The sequence below is a fragment of the Lygodium microphyllum genome, chromosome 17 (assembly GCF_053477565.2).
Source record: "Lygodium microphyllum isolate KBCC chromosome 17, Lygodium_microphyllum_v1.1.10, whole genome shotgun sequence".
Lineage (NCBI taxonomy): Eukaryota > Viridiplantae > Streptophyta > Polypodiopsida > Schizaeales > Lygodiaceae > Lygodium > Lygodium microphyllum.
In genome coordinates, this window is record NC_141151.1 from 52967798 (window position 1) to 52972721 (window position 4924).

Consider the following 4924-nt stretch of genomic DNA (forward strand, 5'->3'; position numbering starts at 1 on the left):
ATGGAGCTGAAGTAGAGGTAGCTGGAATTGTAGAAGAAGCTGAAATAGAGGCTGAAGTGTCTCCCATCCTGAAATTTCTGCGACGCTTTCACGTCGGGTTCACCAAAGATGTCGAAGGGTTTTCGAAAGCAAAGTCGCATCTACAGAAGACCTTGATAAATTTCAAGATAGAAGATCAATCTAGCGAGATCAGATTCAATTTGAAAGCTCAATTGCAGATAATATGAGACATACAATCACCTACATCTGATTAAGAGCAACTTCAATAAACGTCTTGACAAAGACAAAGTCTCATATCAATGAATTTTTCATGTAGTCTGAATCCCTATGAATCTTCTCTTGGAACTCTTTAAATCATTGACTCAACAAATCCTGTGGAACAATAAGCAGCCTTGATAGCAGAAAGAGAAAGCACATCTTCAATTGTGAGACCAAACTTTGTAGTCAAAGGCACTGAATTTGTCTTGAAACTCCACCTTGGACATCAAATTTAAAGCCTGCTTGGACTTCTCCCTGTGATTGTCCTTGTTTCCTGAGTACTTTGTAAGAGATTGGCAGTTAAAAATCCTTTCACAAACACTTTGTTCAATGGAATCACAGCAACCCCCAGAGGATCATCTGCTGTAAAGGTGTCTCTGTCAAACAGTTTAACATAAATTTCACTGAATGGAAGCTATGCTGAATCACCAACAAGCTCAAAATATTCTGCTCCACTCCTAAAAAACTGGAACTAGCCCTGCAGGTTCAGTGGCCTTGGTTGTCGAGAATACTCCAACTTGTAGCTTTTGTGGAAGCAACTGAAAGATGTCATAAATCTAATCCTTGAAACCTCGGGACAGCATCACATCGGCTTCATCCAGAACAAACATTTTGATGTAATCTGGACGAAGAGAACTACGTCGAAGCATGTCATACACGCGGCCAGGAGTACCAACAACAACATGTACTCCACTCTGAAGAATCCAAATGTCCTCTCTAACACTTGTACCACCAACACACGCATGAACTTTCACCTGCAAGTAGTTCCCCAGAGCTCACATAACTTTTTCAATCTGCTGTGCAAGTTCTCGGGTAGGTGCCAGAACAAGCCCCTGACACTCAAACAAACTATAGTCAAGCTGCTGTAGGATCCCAGAGCAAAATGTGGCAGTCTTCCCAGTTCCAGACTGTGCCTCTTGAATAACATCGAAGCCCTTGGCAAAGGGCACTATTCCTCTCTGTTGTATAGCAGCTGGCTTCTCGAAACCATATGCATAGATGCCTCTCAGAAGATTTTCATGTAGTCCCATTTCATCAAAACTCTCACACACCTCATTCCAAGTTGAGCTTATTTCTTCCCCGTCTGCAGTCAGGCTAACCAATTAAATAAAAGTTCGTGTGTTCAGTATGTTGTACTTGCTCCATCTTGGCATCGTAAACGCGAGCATCGTATCCTTCCGAACTCGCCATGCTTCTTCAGTTCCGTCATAGCGCAGAAGGCAAGAAAGCTAGAGAGACAAGGCGGCAAGAGCAGATCCAAGGACCTGCTCGTTTCTGCCTCTGGAGCACACCAGTCCTTATAATTCCAACATCAGCGAGCAAGCGCATACAGAATTCGATGATTCCTGTAATATTGTGCCTTCCCCAAAATTCACCAAAGCTCCCTTGATTTTCCTTTATCGGCGTCCTCCTCTGTCCTACTCAAGGCTTCCACACTCCGTCTGCCTTCCTTGACGTCAATATTGCCACCCCAGCGCTCCCTGTTCTCCTCCCCATCAATCCTCGAATACTCTTCCTCAGATTTCTGCGCCCCCCCCAAAGCACGGCTCCTTTCCCCTAAAGCACGGCTCTAGAAAAAGCCCCTATCCACATATCTTTAGAAGGTGAGGAAGACATCGTTTCCAGAATTCCATTTCCTTTTGGCAAAGCCCACAACTCCTCCATCTATCTCAGCATAAATCGTGCTGTTAATGAACCAAGGCAGTCTCCTCACAGTAAATAGGACATTGCCTGATGCATCCATAATAGAAGCAGTGAATGGCCGCCTTCGGTGTAGAAATTGACGAAGTAGCCAATGGCTTGATTCAATTATGTACCCAACCATCATTAATCCTCCTCGAGGGTCCATGATAACATATCGATTTGCTTGTTCAAAACCAACCAAAAGATTGGCCCACTCAATATTTCGTGTAACTATAATTTCACTTCTTGCAAGTAAAGGTGCAACTTTTGCTTCTTGGGGGGTTTTTGGCTGCCAAAATTCCTACCAAAGGTTGACTTGGTATGGTTGTCCCAGGCCGAATTGACGATGGAACAGTTTGCCAGTCTCTCCAAACTCTAAGAAACCTCTCTTTCCTCAAACGATCTGCAATGCGCCTCTGTCTCTAAAATGCTGCCACATTACCATAAATATTAATAAGTGTGCTATTAACAAAAACATCTGAAGTGAAGCCCTTCATGTGAGCATCTATACTTATACGCAGAGAATAAATATAATCACAACAACTAAGTGTGCATAAAGTATTAAATCGCACACACAACTTTCGGGTGGTTTTCACATCTCGAATGCGCAGCAATACGACAACGCAAGAGAAGGGAAGAGAAGAGAAGAGAAGAAGAGAAGAGGAGATGGCGAAGAGCTTCACCCTCTTGATCCCTCACTCTCACACACACTCACTCCCTCACACTCTCACACTCCCTCTCTCAAGAGCACACCCAAGCAAGAAGGAGAGAAGAAGAGAGGAAGAAGAAGACTCTTTTTGCCACACACCAAAGAATGAGCTTCTCATTCATTTTCCAACTTTATATACAAAGCCCTAAATCCTTTTTGGGCGGTCATCCCCTTTTCCCTCTTTTACATGGCCGGCCGTAGCCTAGGCCCTTTTTTCCATTTCCCACCATTTTAATTTATCCTATTCCCAACTAATGCATACACTTTGCATAGGAGCGAGCCTGGCACTCTTTTACACAGATTCGGGGGCTCTTCCGCATTTTAATGGTGCTCCTTTTTCCTCTTTCGTTGCCTTGGCCCGACACCGAAGCTTCTTGAGGGTTGTGTCCGAACATTTGAATTTTTCAGGGATTGGTTACCGGTCAAGGCACCTTTTTCTGCTTTTATCTTTTTCTGCTTTTATCCTGCGCCTTTTTTTGCTATTTTCCCTTCTTTCCATTTTCCGCTCCTTTGTGCTGCGGAAACACGGTCGGAAGCACGGTAACAGGGCTTCTTTCTGAGCTTTTGAAGGAGGACGTAAAAGCTCCACGTGGCGACTGCGGCAACGTGTCGATGGATAGGCGGACTGAACGGCGGTTGTTGGTGTGTCTTGTTTCCCTGCGGCAGTGGGGCCTTGGGTCCTCCCTCTTCACGACCACCCTCTCTCTCTATGGTATCAGAGCGATGGCAGAGTGGCGGCACCCCTCTCCTCTCATGACCACTGTAGTCTCAGGCTTTCCCCCCTCTTGCTCAGTGGCAACGCCTCAGCCTGCACACCCCTTGGATTTGCTTCACACAACGGCAATGTCAGACTGAAGATCTGAAGGTGAGCGTGGATCAACAACAGTGTCGGCCTCTCCCTCTCCCTCTTCAGGGTCGTGTTCCTCTCATGGCTTTATAGCTGGGGGGGAGGGGATTCTTCCCGCCCCTACGTGGCCATAGTGCATGGCCTCCTTCCCTCTGTAAGCTCTAGCAAGGAGCTTGCACATACATGCTATTCCCCTCCCCTCCAGCACGACTGTCGGCTGGGGGGTAAGGGGAATAATAAAAAAATTTGCCATTATCCAATTCAATTATCCTTTATAGAGGCGGTTCACGCGTGCTTGTGGAAGTTCGAAATGTTACAAAAGCCACATTTGGATGCAGTCAGACGCATATTGAGATATGTGAAGTCCACATTACATTATGGACTTTTCTATGAGGCACGCACAGATGTACAGGTGTTTGGATACACAGATGTAGATTGGGTTGGTAGTATGTGTGATAGAAGATCTCCCAGCGGATACATGTTCTCTCTTGGTAGTGCAGCAGTTACTTGGAGTAGCAAAAAGCAATCTATAGTTGCTTTGTCGAGTACAGAGGCTGAGTATAGAGGTGCTGCTGTAGCAGCATGTGAGGTAGTATGGCTACAAAAAATATTGGCTAATTTAGATGTGTAGGTGGAAGGTCCAGTTGTCATTTATTGTGACAACATGAGCAGTATACAGTTGGCTAGGAACCCTGTGTTCCATGCCAGGACAAAACATATTGAGATACACTACCACTTTGTGAGAGACAAGGTACTTGCAAGTGAGATTGACTTGGTATATGTCAGCACATATGATCAAATAGCTGATATCTTCATGAAGGCATTGGGTACAGAGAAGCTTCAAAAGTTTTGAAGCTTACTTGGAGTTGCAGAGATGCAGTTGAGCTTGAGGGGGAGTGTTGAGATGACAATCTCAACACATGCGGACATTGATGATGGACCGCCTGGTTAGATGGGTCCACACATCTATACTTAGCACGTCGGTGGTCATTATGACTCTCACATGGCCACTGACTCATTACTTATTAAATTCAGGTTGTTACACATATTTATAGCTGGCATAGTTATAGCGCCAGTCGACTAGTGTAGTCGATTATGCATTGTTTGAATTAGTAGGCCACTTTCCTTTATGTTGTATCTTATCTATACTTTGTGTACATTGTAAAGTGTGTGAAAGAAGAAGAAAAAAACAGCAAGAAAACGTTTTGGCCTCCATCTCTCTTCTTGTCTCTTGAGTGAGCTTCTCCTTGTGCTTTTCTGTGTGTGTTCGGTGCAGCATCTTGAGCAAGTCTCCCCACCACACGATTCTTGATATTTATTCCCACATAAGCCTCAAGGTACATTAGTTAAAAGGAATAATGGAGTATCAGTACATGGAAGAAATTGGAGACCATGTCACAACATCAAAAATCGAGAGTAAGAGATAG

General features: G+C 44.6%; 1 pseudogene; it reads right to left on the bottom strand.

The window, feature by feature from the left end:
• Window positions 1-490: 490 nt before the first annotated feature.
• LOC148021895 (eukaryotic initiation factor 4A-13-like) lies at window positions 491-1527 on the bottom strand (annotated as a pseudogene).
• Window positions 1528-4924: the final 3397 nt, after the last annotated feature.